Source organism: Pseudoliparis swirei, chromosome 4, assembly GCF_029220125.1.
Source record: "Pseudoliparis swirei isolate HS2019 ecotype Mariana Trench chromosome 4, NWPU_hadal_v1, whole genome shotgun sequence".
In the NCBI taxonomy this organism is placed as follows: Eukaryota; Metazoa; Chordata; class Actinopteri; order Perciformes; family Liparidae; genus Pseudoliparis; species Pseudoliparis swirei.
This window is the reverse complement of record NC_079391.1, coordinates 2887625-2904204: the sequence shown is the minus strand read 5'-3', so window position 1 is coordinate 2904204 and position 16580 is coordinate 2887625.

Genomic DNA, 16580 nt, shown 5'->3' with positions numbered 1-16580 from the left:
TTCTCCTCTTCCTCCTCCTCCTTCTTTATCTTCTTTATCTCTTCATCCTTCTTCTTCTTTTTCTTCATCTTCTCCTCTTTCTTCTTCTCCTCTTTCTTCTTCTCCTCCTCCTCCTCCCTTTTCTCCTCGTCCTTCTTCTTCATGCTTCTTCTTCTTCATCTCCTCCTTATTTTTCTCCTCCTCCTTCTTTATCTCTTCATCCTTCTTCTTCTTCCTCTTCTCCACCTCCATCTTTACTTCCTCCTCCTCCTCCTCCTCCTCCTCCTCCTCCACAATAACTCATATTCGGCATCACTTACTTCCCGTTCAGGTGCCTTTACCCCCGCCCGCCGTGCTGTTGTGTCGCCCGTGCGTGTCATTGTGCGGCCGCCGTCGCCCCTGTGTGTTCCGACAATGGCGGCGAGGTCGGCGAGGCCGCGGCGAGACGGCGAGCCCATTCTCCTCTCCCTGACAATGGCCGCGTGTATCAGCGCTGAATGAAGCTTTTGATGCTTCTATTCTGATTCAAACATGGCGGCTGTCGGCGCATCCAGTGGGACGCCGGCCGCCTCGCCTATATGTCACCCTGATTTGTATCTCGGCGCTTACATTAACGCCGTCACCCGGCTCCACCAGCGCTACGGCACACACCTGCGTACTCAGACGGGCGGCGCTGAGGCGTCTGCGTTTCTTTGGCAGTGGGGGGGGGGGCAGACGTCTGCCCGGTGGCCCGGAGACGGGAAGGAGGACTTCTAAATCAGCCAGCAATCCAAAGGCCTTCCATAAATCCTGCAAATGGGGCCTCTGGTAAGGGGGGGTGGGGGGGGGGGGGTACGTAAAGCACACCTGCAAGACTTATGTAAGTCTTATTAAACCATAAATTGCTAACACCCCCCCCCCCCTTCCTTCTCTCGTTCGGAGCCGCCGCTCTCGGCTTGGAATAAATCTGAGAGAGAGAGAGAGCGTCCGACGAAGGAGAAAAGAGAGAGTGGGGAGGAGGAGAGATAAAGGGGGTGATATGGGGGGGGGGGGGAGCTGCTAAAGGTCTGACGGGTAAAACATGGCCGTCGGACGACGGGGCGGACGACGCTCGGCTTCGATTGGCCGCCGTAGGGCGACGGTGTTTAAAAAAAAAAAAGGAACACCTCCCGGAGAGACGTCAAGCTCAGCATTAAAACAAGTTTTATGCCGTTCTCGGCCCCCCCCCCCCCCCCGGACTAGAAATCCCAAAACCCTGAGAGGAGTATCCGAGACCCGAGACGCTGAATATTTGCAGGAAATCAAGAGTTCCTGCAGCTCCCGCAGCTCTCGGTGAGTTCCCATCACCCCCCCCCCACGCGCTCCTCCATCAACCCCCCACGCACTCCTCCACTGCCTGGCTGAGGGACCTTGAATTAAACATCAAAGCACACGGGGAGCACACAGGAGCCCAAACTTCCATAAATAACTGTGAGCTCGGGGAGGATGTTCAGATAGGAAGGGAGCAGGTCACCCCACACACACACACACACACACACACACACACACACACACACACGCACTGTCAAAGCGCATTCATTTGTTCACAAAATGGGTGACGATGCCGCGTGAGGTTATTGATTTCCCGGACGCCATCTGTCTTCTCGGAGGCTGTTTTTTTCCTCTCTGGCGCTACACCAGCCTTCAGGTTTCCACCTCCGGTCGTCAGGTGGACAGACGGCAGATGTGCAGCAGGTATTGGACACTAATGGGGGGTTAGGGGAGGGGCTTATGTGACACCTACTCAGACATAATGTCATCTGGCTAGTTAAATATGTTTCTTATTTCAGACTCACCTCGAATAGACCATCACAAGTTATGATGGCGTTCTGTGTGTGTCAGCTGACAGGTCTTATACAGACAGGTGTGTGTGTGTGTGTGTGTGTGTGTGTGTGTGTGTGCCTTTACTAGTCAAGTCCAATCAGTTTATCTAAACACAGCTGGTCTCCAATGAAGGAGTAGACCATCTCAAGGAGGATCAGAAGAGATGGACAGCATGTGAGTTCAATATGAGCGTCACAGCAAAGGCTCTGAATACTTAGGACCGTGTGATATTTCACTTTTTCTTTTTTAATACATTTACAAAAAATTCTATATTTCTGTTTTTTTCTGTCCATATGGGGTGCTGAGTGAACATTAATGAGAAATAAAATGAACTTTTTTGATTTTAGCAAAAGGCTACAATGAAACAAAGACTGAACATTTTAATGGGCTCTGGATACTTATGACCATGTGATATTTCAGTTTTTCTTTTTTAATAAATTTGCAGAAATTTCTACATGTCTGTTTTTTTCTGTCCAGATGGGGAGATGAGTGAACATTAAAGAGAAATAAAATGAACTTTTTTGTTTTTAGAAAATGGCTGCAATGAAATAAAAAATATTTCATTTTAAAGGGGTCTGAATACTTATGTCTATGTGATATTTCAATTTTTTTATTTTTATAAATGTGCAAACATTTCTACATGTCTGTTCTCTTTCTGTCCAGATGGGGTGCTGAGTGAACATTCATGAGAAATAAAATGAACTTTTTTTATTTTAACAAATAGCTGCAATGAAACAAAGAGTGACACATTTTAAAGGGGTCTGAATACTTCCCGTACCCACATAAAAGCCGACGGCGTTGATGGTATTCTGTGTTTTACAAGACAAGATTATATCATTTTGCTCTGAATATTAAGAAACAGCGACACTGTCTAACGTCATCTGGTGTGGGAGCAAAACCCACACTTAAACATTGCTGTTTTTCTTATTTCACACTGACCCATAGACCATCGCATCGTCTGCAAAGTATAACAGTTACGATGGCGTTCCATGTTTAACAAGACACGAGCATCTCATTGATGAATATGAAGCAGGTGATATCAACACACAGCAACACTGTCAGTCAAGAGGACGTGCTGCAGCTTTGGGAAGGCAGTGATTAACATCTCATTTGTCACAAACACCTGCATACACAAGTCCCGCCCCGCCCTCCATCTCCTCCTCTCACTAACCGGTCCAGAAGTCACAGTGTACCTCGACGTGGAGCTCTGTGTGTGTGTGTGTGTGTAGGGCCCAGCTGCTGCTGTGTGTCTCCGTCAGCCAACACACACACACATGGGCGTCCCTCGGTTGTTTACTCTCGCGGAGGCACATGCTGCCGGGTAAATTACCACGGCGACGGCAAACAGGGTTCTTTATGAGGGGAATGCGGCTCGGCCGTGATATTTGAAGTCTCTGCTTCGCTATTAGAGACAGATTGAGGATGTTTGCGCCTGGTGTTCTGCACTCCGCCCATGTGTTGTTGTCTTAAATGGCTCTTTTGTTGTTTTCGTCATAAGAAAAGTGAGAGAACATCACAGCCTGAGGAGTGTGTGTGAGCGTGTGACAGTGTGTGTGTGAGTGTGTGGCAGTGTGTGTGTGTGTGTGACAGTGTGTGTGTGTGTGTCAGCCTGTGTGTGTCAGTGTCACCCTCACGTCAGTCTCGGGGTAAATGCAGATAAACAGCAACAGCAGGGGAGGAGAAGAGCTTCGAAGTAGAAGAAGAAGATCTCCATGTGAAATATAATATATAATAATAATAATAATAATATATGTACATCAACGTGACGCCTAGCTGAGGCACGACATCGCTCGATAACGAGGTCATCCTAACGATGGAGTCAAACAGAGATTAAGAGACTTCTCAATGAAACTCATTTTAACCCTCCTCTTACCTTTGGGCTCAATTTGACCCCATTCAATGTTTAACGTCTCTCAAAGAATCATTGACATCATTTTTTTTGCTTCATATTTCATGACTTTCCCGAATTTATTGGGGATAACTGGGAAAACATAACATTCACATGATGATATGTTTTCAATGTCCTGAACACAACTTGTACGCATCGGTGTTCTTCGGGGTCAATTTGACCCCAGGCTGTTTTTCACTGTGTAAAACATAAAAGAAAGAACTAGAACGGGCACTCGGTAGAGCGCATACCTTCACATATCACAAGATTGGGCATTGAATTATGAACATTTTGGCATTAGTTGCATGCCAATTGGATAAAAAATTACCGCGCTATGGAAAAAAATAGATGTTGACCTTTCCATGACCTTGACCTTGACCTTTGACCCGATCGATCCCAAAATCTAATCAAATGGTCCCGGGATAATAACCAATCATCTCACCAAATTTCATGCGATTCGGTTTAATACTTTTTTAGTTATGCGAGTAACACGCATACAAATAAATAAATACATAAATAAATACACGGCGATCAAAACATAACCTTCCGCATTTTCAATGCGAAGGTAAATATCAACTTTATTATTTATTTAAAGGGCTATTCAGGTAGTCAACAAACACACTTGGGAAACAATATTAATTCTAAATATTTTCTGGAGGTTTTAATTGCTGGGGTCAAAAAAAGGGTAAAAGATGCGAGTACATCTGAAGGTAACAGGAGGGTTATTAATCGTGGATACGGGCCTCGGAAATTTCGCTGACATGACGTATTTCTCTTAAGGCTCATCTTGGCAACGCCCCCTTCAGACGGCGAGTCTACGCGTCTTCTAACCATTAAAAAAGGCTTTTTTGTTTTTTTTCTTCTCACAAATGATGACACAGGACACAACGCCAAGTCAACGCCACGTTATTAAAATCTCATTTCACGAACGTCTTTTCGTTCCAAAGGGACTGTGGACGACGCCGTCGGACGGTTGAGTGTCCGACGCTCCGACTTGTCCAGCCACTGCAGTCATCTCTTTTTTATAAATCTGCCCATTCTAAACTGACGGAGTGCTCCATTTCCTCTGTGAACGGAGGAAATGGAGGAGAGCAGCGAATAATGATGATGACATTCTCCCCCGGTTTTCTTTTTTTTCTTTTTTTCTCGGAGCCACAATTACCCGCTAATGTGTGATAAAACCAGAAAAAATGGACAGTCGTTACGGCCACAATGGCGAAAAATGAAAAATCATTCTTTTCCCGGCCTCCCCTTTCCCCCGTTCCTCGGATGGGAATAATCACGTTTCAGTCCCAAACACCTGCGCTGCAGCCGCCCTGACCTGCCGCCCAAAATGAGTGCAATTAATGACAATTACCCTCCAGGTGTCACAACATCGACGTGTACTGATCGGGTTCTATCTGGAGGGAGCGCGGCTTGTCCTCCAAGTAAATATGTGATGATAACAGCTGTAACACAGTGGGGGGGGGGGGGGGGTACCGGCTCAATCTATTTGTGTTTTGTGCCTCACATTAACCGGTCCAGACAAACCAGAACTGATAGACTTGGGTTCTCTCTCTCCTCTCCCCCCCCCCCCCCCCTCCCCGTGGGACTTGACTGGAGGTGTTGGAACACCTGATCGGATGAAGGCGGAGGCAGATGGCGTCGAGAAGCCGCTCCTGGTTTTGGTGATGGCTGCGTTCGACTGAAAAAAAGGAAAGAGGATATTTACGTTTATATTTTCATAGTTTTGTGAACAACTTCTTTCTCATCCAGTAAAACTTGAAGGGATTTGAGAATGAAGAGGACAGAAAGGAAGAGGTCAAAGAACCCGGAGAGACGTCTTGTTGTGGAGACATCCGCACTGCGTTGCCTTGAAGGCTTTTTCCTTTTTTTGGGGTTTAATTATTCTATTCATTTTAAGATGAATAATTGATAGCTATATGATTTTTCTGTTTGTGCAAATACTTCCGGTTTGACCACTTCCGGTTTGGCCACTTCATGTTCCTGTAAAATGACTTCTGGCTCTATGACATCCAGTTTGGACCACTTCCTGTTCCTGTAAAATCACTTCCGGCACTATGACGTCCAGTTTGGACCACTTCCTGTTCCTGTAAAATCACTTCCGGCTCTCTGACTTCCATTTGTGACCACTTCCTGTTCCTGTAAAATCACGTCCGACTCTATGACGTCCAGTTTGGACCACTTCCTGTTCTTGTAAAATCACTTCCGGCTCTCTGACTTCCATTTTTGACCACTTCCTGTTCCTGTAAAATCACGTCTGGCTCTATGACGTCCAGTTTGGACCACTTCCTGTTCCTGTAAAATCACTTCCGGCTCTATAACGTCCATTTTTGACCACTTCCTGTTCCTGTAAAATGACTTCTGGTTCTATGACGTCCAGTTTGGACCACTTCCTGTTCCTGTAAAATCACTTCCGGCTCTCTGACTTCCATTTTTGACCACTTCCTGTTCCTGTAAAATAATGTCCGGTTTCAGCGCTTCTGGTTCACTAGCATTCGTGGTGGTGGAGAAGCTTTATAGGTTCTTTGAAGAACCCTTTAAGGAAATGGTTCTTTAAAGAACCATGGTTTGAAAGGTTCTCTGTGGAACCAGAAATGGTTCTTCTATGGCACAGGTGTCAAACACGAGGCCCGCGTGCCAAAAGCGGCCCGCCACGTCATTTTATGCGGCCCCTGACGGCTTGAAAGACACAGGATCACCTTTATATCCCGTTATTATATCCCGGATTTGTGTTATAATATTAGAGAAATGTTCTCGTGTACAATATTTCTACTCTCGAATAAACAATAATCAAATGCAAAGAGAGTTATCTAACAATATGTTCGGGAGTAGTTTATACAGCGCTTCAGTGACACCGGCCCTTTAAGAGGCGGCCGTGATGCTGAAGTGGCCCACGGTGAAGATGAGTTTGACGCCCCTGTTCTCTGGCATCGCTCTGAAGAACCATGTTCGGTTCCCGATGTGAGAACCTCGTCACCGCCGGCAGAGCTCTCTTCTTCTTCTTCTTCTTCTTTTTCTTTAGCTCATCATCCTTCTTCTTCGTCTTCTCCTCCTCCTCCTTTTACTCCTCCTCCTTCTTTATCTTCTTTATCTCTTCATCCTTTTTCTTCTTCTTCTCCTCCTCGTCCTTCTTCTTCATGCTTCTTCTTCTTCTTCTCCTCCTCCTCCTCCTCCTCCTCCTCCTCCCGTGGGTTCACCGTCCTCTTCCCCCTGAACCCACATTAGCATAAAGGCATTAAAAACTGTGAATAGGAATTAATTTGGACTTTCCCCTCCAGAGGACGTTAATGGGAGTGTGTTCTGCCGGTCCCCCCCCCCCCCCCCCCGCCGGCTGCCGCTCCTCCGCAGTCCATAAATATTAATATTAATACGCCGTCGCATTTAAAGGTATATAGCGCTCGGCTGGAGCCGTATACAGAATATTATTAGAGATCACGATACGTAGCGCCGAGCGGACGCGTCGCGATCTGTAAAAAAAAAAAAAATCCAATCTTCGTACGGTGTCGGAGAAAAGAAGAAGAAAAAAAGTTCTTTTCGGAGAGAGAGCGAGAGAGAGAGAGGAAAGATTAGCGGGGCGAGCGGCTGCCGTCTGAAGCCATTAGGCAGGGGGGGATTTCTTCTTCTTCTTCTTCTTCTTCTTCTTCTTCTTTAGCTCATCATCCTTCTTCTTCGTCTTCTCCTCTTCCTCCTCCTCCTTCTTCTCCTCCTCCTTCTTTTTCTCCTCCTCCTCCTTCTTCTTCATCTCCCCTTCCTTCTTTTACTCCTCCTCCTTCTTTATCTTCTTTATCTCTTCATCCTTCTTCTTCTTTTTCTTCGTCTTCTCCTCTTCCTCCTTCTCCTCGTCCTTCTTCTTCATGCTTCTTCTTCATCTCCTCCTCCTTATTTTTCTCCTCCTCCTTCTTTATCTTTTCATCCTTCTTCTTCTTATCCTCCTCCTTCTTCTTCATCTTCTTCTTCTTCATCTTCTTCTCTTCATCCTCCTCCTCCTCCTCCTCCTCCTCCTCCTCCTCCTCCTCCTCCTCCTCCAGAGGGCGGGCCCACATCTCCGGCTCCATCGAGGTACCGACTCGCCCCGGCGGATCGCCATCATCGCCGTCTCAGTCCGCTCGGCCGCATAATACAGAGCGCAGAAGTTTTTGACACTCTTCTAAATCGCTGTGTTTACCTTCTTTCTCTCTTTGTTGTTGTTGTTGTTGTTGTTGTGACTTCCTCCTGTGAGCTGTGCGGTGGTGTCGTCGTCAAGTTGCTACTGAAGCTGTGTTAGTGTTTAATGGATGTTCATGTTTTAATGGGCGGTTCTTGCACCTTTTGTCCATTTGTTTCTCCGTCTGGCCGATAGTTGCATCAGATTGTGAATGCACTGCTGTTGTTGTTGTTGTTGTTGTTTTGGTTCGACCTCTGTTGAATTGTCTGAAACAAAGGTGAGACCCGTTAGTCCTGCGTGTGTGTGTGTGTGTATGTGTGTGTGAATAGCTGCTCAGTCAACAGTACCGACACACAGAACGGTAATGGTTCTTAAATGGTTCTTTAAAAGGCTTTGTGGTTCTACGACGAACCATCACCCACTGAAGAACCATTTTTCTGTTTGAGACACCTTTAAAGGTTCTATCAAACATTCTTTAAGGGAATGGTTCTTTAAAGAACCCTGGTTTGAAAGATTCTTTGTGGCACCATAAATGGTGCCTTAAAGAACCATTTTGTAAATGTTCTTTGAGACACCTTTATGGGTTCTTTGGAGAAGTATTTAAGGAAATGGTTCTTTAAAGAACCCTGGTTTGAAAGGTTCTTTGTGGCACCATAAATGGTTCCTCTATGGCATCACTGTGAAGAACCATTTTCGGTTCCTTTAATCTCCGCTCTGTCATGTTTACCCCTCTATCATTTAGTCAAGACTCTCTCACTTTGGTTCTGGGAGGAAGTCGAGCGCGAGGCCGAGAATTTATAACGTATAAAATAAAATAAAAGCACAAGACACACACCAAGCACCCAGGTGGAGCGTTACGGCCAGCTGGACGTGAGGTCAACACCTCCGACAGCATGAGGACAGAACCTGAGAAGTTATGACACACAATCATAGTCCTGGTTTCCTGTTTTTTTTTTTTTTTTTAACCTTGAAAGGGTTTTTTCTATTTTTTGGCGAGTTGTTCCTGATCCGATGTGAGAGGTCAAAGGTCAGGGATCCGACCCTCTGAGGCACATTCGTATGATACCGGACTGTAAAAAACCCCTGAATTTAATGGAATAAACCGTTGGGACATGGTGGTACTTCTCAATGCAAGTACTACCCAGAACCCAGAACCCAGACCCCAGAACCGGAACCCAGACCCAGAACCCAGAACCGGAACCCAGAACCCAGACCCCAGAACCGGAACCCAGAACCCAGAACCCAGACCCCAGAACCACGAGGTTGTTGAATCAGCACATTTTAAAGGAACAGCAGAACAATCTTTAAAACTTTTATTCCACATAAATGCTTTTTAAACCCCGTGGATGAGCCGCCTCCACCTCGCCTCCCGGCTCCCCCGGCGTGGCGGAGGGCGTGCGTGTTGAAGGGTTCCCGCGTGAGAGCATCAAGTCTCTCCCTGTGGTCCGGGTCGGTACTACCCCCCCCCCCCCCATGCCTCTCCTCCTCCTCCCGCCGCCGCTCTTTTCCCCTTTCCACAATCCCTCCCATAAACTCTCATAATTGCCACATTAAACTTGAGTTTATTATTGTTCCTCCCCCCTCTCCAGGTGCAGGTGTGCGGATGAGACAGGGGGGCCCTCCAGGTTGCATTTACATACAAATTGAAGAGGTTTCTTTTCTTTTTTTTTATTAATCAGGCGGGCAGCAGGAATCAAACGGCAACACTCCATCAGCCCTTTAAATACATTTGGTGACATTTTTACCCGGCATTAGCATGATAGGGCAAGCGGAGGATAATGTACCAATGATTGCTTTTCCATTGAAAGCACAAACGGTTTCATTTTTCCTGTCATCTCAAATAAGTGTTAAAGAGGGTTTGGAGGCTGTTGTGCGAGCGCCGTATGCCGGGGACTTGGGACCGCTGATGGCCATATTAAATAACCATTAGCGCCTGAGCTTAGATCATTGTGGCATCCGCCTCCTCTGAATTTATCCTGGTGATTTTCAGAAATGAAGGCAAGCTGCGCCAGCTTTTTTCATAAAGCGCTCCAGCCCTCTCTCTCTCTCTCTCTCTCTCTCTCCACCATTTTTTTCCCTTTCTTCCACCCTCCAAACTAAATGCATTACAACGGTAATTTTGTGACTGTTTAAGATAACTAGCGTTAACAAGCACTTAATTAAAATGTACAATAAATAGCCGTCTGCGAGCCCTTATCTCCCCTCCAGAGCGACGATGGGAGGAGGAGGAGGAGGAGGAGGAGGAGGCGCTCGGGCCGGCTGTTCCCCAGCTCGTTTGCAGATTAATTGCTTTTCTGTCTGGCGAAGGCTGCCTCTTCTGCAGCCAGATCGTAAATAGCCAGATAGGGAGTTTATCAATCAGGGCTCTCTACCTCACTGGCCCCCCCCCCTCCCCCCCCACTCCCCCCATCACCCCCCCTCCCCCTGTCTGTCTGCACATCTCAGCCTCCACATAGATAAACTTCCAGGAGCTTCTTGTGTTGTACCTTGAAATTAGCGTTTTTTAAAAATGTTTCATTTCCGGCGTGTTTATTCTCGTGCGGTGGACCTTATTCCGTCCGCTCCGTCACAGGCGATGACGTCACGGGTTTGACAAACACAAGCGGACCGGTGTTGGTTCGGGACTCGTGTGTTTTTCGTAACATTCGCCGACTCCGCGTATATATTCCCGTCCGCCCGTCCGTCTGGTCGCGCCGGCATCTCGGCCGCTTTACGGCGTTCTGAGCCGCTTTACGGCATTCTGAGCCGCTTTGCGTCTGAAACGGGCCTCCAGTGCATCGCCGAAGTTAATCAAACACGAGCCGCGCATAAAACAAGTAGCCGTGGAGGGTTTCTCTGTGTGTGTGTGTGTGTGTGTGTGTGAGAGACAGGACAGAAGCAACAAGAAGCATTTACAGTGATAAAAGTTAACGGCGGTCGGCCCCTCGGGGTCGCGTTACTCCTCAGACATGTGGCCTCTCCGCTCACAGCTTTATGGACTTAGGCCCTCGGTAAGCAACCATCCACCCCCCCCCCATCCACCCCCCCCCCCATCCCCTTGTTTTTCAAAGAAAAGAAAACACGTATAAGCAAACTTGCCCCCCCCTCCCACCACACTGAAGCTCCCTCTCCTCTGCCGGTGTCCCACCCTTAACCTCCGGATGATAAATCTGCCTCCAGAAGCTGTGAGGGGGAGTATGGGGGGGGGGCGGGGGAGCTCCCCTGTGCTGGAAGACCCCCGTGTGTCCTCCATGACACATCCTGTTTGTGTAGTCCGGGCTTCAGTGATCTTTAGTCATAATTCATGTCAAACGACAACACTTGCCCCCGGACTATTTTTATATCTCATTGAGTTTGTTGGAGCCACGAGGGATGCGTTTTATTTTATTTTATTTGTACATTTAAGGGTATAAAATCTGCTTATTTATCCATTAAACTCAACTAAAAAGTACAGAATAAAAGCTTCAGTCAATACAGAGTTACTTTTAATATTTTAGGCTGCAAAGATTTTATTACCATATTTATTATTAGATTATTTTGCCTGACAACAGTCAACTGTATATTAGTAAAGTCATTTTTTTCCACTGTATATTAATAAAGTCATTTTTTTCTTTTTGCATGTGCTCGTCTCAAATGTTTCCCGTGCATTTTTATTTATTTTGACATTTAAGAGAATAAAACCTGCTAATTTATCCATTAAACTCAACTAAAAAGTACAGAATAAGAGCTTCAGTTAATACATAGAGTTACTTTTAATATTGTAGTCTGCAAAACTTTCATTACCATATTTATTATTAGATTATTTTTCCTGACAACAGTCCACTGTATCTTAAAAAAGTCATTTTTTTGCCTTTTACATGTTCTTGTCCCATGCATTTATTGTAAGGGTATAAAGGGGTATACGGGTTTTAAGGGTATGCTATCTCATTTAGTATTGAGGGATGCATTTTATTTTATTTTTTTATTTCAGGGTATAAAACATGCTAATCTATCCATCTAACTAAACTAAATAGTACAGAATAAGAGTTTCATAATCAGTCAATACATAGAGTTACTTTTAATATTTTAGGCTGCAAAGCTTTCATTAAAATATGTATTATTAGATTAATTTGCCTGACAACAGTCCGTTGTAAATAAGTAAAGTAAAATGAGTAAAGGTAACTGTTGTTTGAAAGGTATACATTTTTTATTTATACATTTAAGGGTATAAATCCTGCTAATCTATCCATTAAATTAAACTACATAATACAGAATAAAAGCTTCTCACTCACTCCATACACATACTTTTCATATCGTCGGCTTATTTATTATATGTATTTATTATTACATTATTTTTGCATTCTCCCTGACAACACTTGGCCGTAAATGAGACGTTATTATTTGAAGTCGGATGATTTCCCCGGCATGTTTAAACCAACACGTCCGTGTGCCGTCACAATGGGGAAGGCCGTGTGTTTCCACAGCTCCTCTCCTCTCCTGACTGACTGAAGGAAATTGGAAATGATGATTGTGCGGCGGCAGAAGCTCTGTTTTGACCAACGCGACGCACCCAGGGGCCCGTGGTGCCTTCAGGGGCCTCGAGCGAGTCATGCTAAAAGTAGTGTCCGAAGGTTCCCTCTGTGTTCCCGGCGGTACACCGTTAGCGAGAACCGCTCACGTGGTCCGAAGGCAGATTAGAGGAGCGATGCTGCAGATATCAGAGCCCACTTTACACCCGGAGTGATTTATCATGTGAGAACATGGGGGGGGGGGGGAGAAAGGGAAAGTGTGGAAGCATCCCCCCCCCCCCAACAGGGGCAACAAAAGGATGACAACACGCGGAAGCTGTGATCTCGGGGAGCGGCGTTTCCTGCGGCCTCCACCTCCGCGCTCGTAAATCTTGCCGCGGGCCTCTTTGCCCTTTGGCTCGTCTCAACCGGCGTCCGTCACCGAGAGACTCGAGTTCTGACCCGATGTCGGAACAAGTGTACGATGCGGCTTCTGTGTCCGTACAGGCGGAGAAGGAAGGGTTCTTGAATGGTTCTTTAAAAGGCTTTGTGGTTCTACTGAAGAACCATTTATAGGTTCTTTAAAGAACTCTTTATGGAAATGGTGCCTTAAAGAACCCTGGTTTGAAAGGTCCTTCGTGGAACCAGAAATGGTGCCTTAAAGAACCGTGTTTTGAAGATTCTTTGAAGAACTATTTAAGAAAATTGTTCCTTAAAGAACCCTGGTTTTAAGGGTCTTCGTGGAACCAGAAATGGTGCCTTAAAGAACCATTTTTTGAAGGTTCATTTGGACACCTTTATAGGTTCTTTGAAGAACTCTTTAAGGAAATGGTTTTTTAAAGAACCCTGGTTTAAAAGGTTCTTCGTGGAACCAGAAATGGGGCCTTAAAGAACCATTTTCTAAAGGTTCTTTGAGACACCTTGATAGGTTCTTTGACAAACTCCTTAAGGAAATGGTTCTTTAAAGAACCCTGGCTTGAAAGGTTTTTTGTGGAACCAGAAATGGTGCCTTAAAGAACCATTTTTAATGTTCTTTCAGACACCTTTAAACGTCCTTTGAATGACTATTTAAGGAAATGGTTCTTTAAAGAACCCTTGTTTGAAAGGTTCTTCGTGGAACCAGAAATGGTGCCTTAAAGAACCACTTTTAAAGGTTCTCGGTGGAACCAACAATGGAGCCTTAAAGAACCCTTTTCTTTGAGACACCTTTATCGGTTCTTTGAAGAACTCTTTTAAGGAAATGATTCTTTCAAGGACCCTGGTTTGAAAGGTTCTGTGTGGAACCAGAAATGGTTCTTCTATGGCATCGCTCTGATGAACCTCTTTCGGTTCCAGATGCCACCTCCATGTTCCAGAGCGTCTGCCCGTGGTCAGAACGTTTCCTCTGACCTCGTTGTAAACTCGACATGTGAGCTTCATCTCGGGGACTCGTCTCCCCGCTCAGGGTTCTGCGCGCCGGCCGGTTCCATCCCTTCTTCCCGTGACCCTCTGTTGTGACACGTGCGATCAATACGCATATCAACAGCGGCCTAAGTGGGTCAACGGAGGAGGAGAACACATCTATCAGCTTTCAGGGCCCACGGGAGAGTCCACGTACACACGGGGGTGTCGGGAGAGAGTCGGCTTAAGATCTTCTCTCGTTATTGTTTCGACCTCAGAGAAGGAAATGAAGTTATAAATGGAAGTTGCATTTCTATAAACACAGAGCGAGTCACCTGTCACTGTGCAGGTGGCGGTCTGTGCATGATTGGTGTGGTCGGGCTGCCGTATAAATACACCGGCGGTCTCCAGCGACGGTAATTCAACACAGCGGGTATATTCCCCATAAATAATTTGCTCGCTCATTGATTTCCAATGCGGGAGGAGAAATATGCCGGATGCACCTCGAGGGGCCGAGGATGTATCTGCTGCTCACTTTTTGTGGTTGGAAGTTGTGACAGCCAGAAACCCATACGTCGCCATCAGAGGAGCCGCGTTTATTGTCCTTCGGAGGCCCGTTTGTCACCAGTGAGGTCATCACACACACTTTGGTGTGCAGTCAGATCGCCGTGTGTGTTCGTGTGTGTGTGTGTGTGTGTGTGTGTATGTGTGTGCTTTGCAGGATAAACAAATGATGCTTAAAAACATGCTATATGCTCTTATGCATGTTTGAACTCAGGATGTGAGACACTCAATGAGACGAACTATATATATTTGTATATATATATATATATATTAGTATATACATATAAATATACATATTTGTAAAAATATATATATATTTGTATATATAGATAGATATACAAATATATCTATATATATATAAATATGAATATTTGTAATACAAAAATTAATATTTATATTTGAATACACATATTTATTCAGATAAATATATATATTTTTTCTCACAAATATATATATTTATATATATATATATATTAGAATATACATATTTGTAAAAAAAGTAATATATATTTGTATATATATATATAGATATCCAAATATATATATATATATATAAATATGTATATTTGTAATACAAAAATAAATATTTATATTTGTATACATATACAGGACTGTCTCAGAAAATTAGAATATTGTGATAAAGTTCTTTATTTTCTGTAATGCAATTAAAAAAACAAAAATGTCATGCATTCTGGATTCATTACAAATCAACTGAAATATTGCAAGCCTTTTATTCTTTTAATATTGCTGATTATGGCTTACAGCTTAAGAAAACTCTAAAATCCTATCTCATAAAATTTTAATATTTCCTCAGACCAAGTAAAAAAAAAAGATTTATAACGGCTGAGTGTTTGTCAAGGCTCAGTAAACCCTTGCAGGTGTTTCGAGTTAATTAGACAATTCAAGTGATTTGTTTAATACCCTACTAGTATACTTTTTCATGATATTCTAATATTTAGAGATAGGATATTTGAGTTTTCTTAAGCTGTAAACCATAATCAGCAATAAATCAGAATAAAAGGCTTGCAATATTTCAGTTGATTTGTAATGAATCCAGAATGCATGACATTTTTGTTTATTTAATTGCATTACAGAAAATAAAGAACTTCATCACAATATTCTAATTTTCTGAGACAGTCCTGTATCTATTCAGATATATATATTTTTTTTCTCACAAATATATATATTTATATATATACTTATATAAGTTATTTCTAAAAAATACTTAAAGTTAAAACACAGTTATTCCATGTGAAGATGTAAGTACAGGTACAGGTATGCAGATACAATACAATTCATACTGTTAGGTTGTAATAGTTAATTTTGATTTTGCATATGTACATAGAGAAAGTCTTATGCTTTAAATTAATACATATAGAAATATATTATAATAGGAAATATTAGGGAGAATATTATTATGACAGTATTATGAGTTTATTTTAGAGCATTAGTAAAAGACACTGTTTACTGTATTGACTGTATGTGATGATAACATGTAAATGGCAAGAGGTAATGTTTATATGTATGTTTATATGTATGTTTATATCATGTATGTTTATATGTATGTTTCATGGGATGAATGTTAGTTAATATTTGAGAAATGTCGAAATCGGTTGAAGCCTGTGACGTTATTTTAATCCGGAAAATAACATACTGGACTTTTATTGTGAAGGGACTTTTTTAGTAGTCTGACCGGAAGTGACGTTGTGACCCGGGGTCGTGACGTTTGACCCCTCCATTTTGATAGCGGACTTTTATCCAACGAGAAGGTGACGCAGGACTGAATGACAAAGGACTAATTTTGAGGACAGCTGATTGGCTGCTGACGACTAATACCACATACTCTGAGGGAGGGAGGGGCCTAAACTGATATGAGGATTCACATCTACCAAGGATTTAGGCCACAGGTGTCACGATGAAGGGCAATGAGGTCGTTGAAGGGTCACAGTCAACATGATGTAATAATGGGGATATTTTGTGGATATTTTTAAATTTGATTTCTTTGCAATTACAAAATAGCTTTTAGAATACACAAATGCTGCATTCAGTTGCGCCCTTAAAAGCTCATCCACTGGAGACTCGACCGGCCGGCGGACCTGCAGGTGATGCGTTCGATTGGCGGGTGGAGGCCGGTCCTCGGCGGGCTCGGCGTCGGCTGTCGGGTGGTTCTGGTTTCGGCCGGTTGGCTGCAGCGTCTCCGTCCGGCTGATGGAGTTGTTGATCGGCTGCTTGCTGGCAGCTCGGGGAGCGACGGCAGGAACTGATGAGCTTTAATTGGTCTGTCTCCTGTCAGCCGCCGTTAGTTCCTCATTTA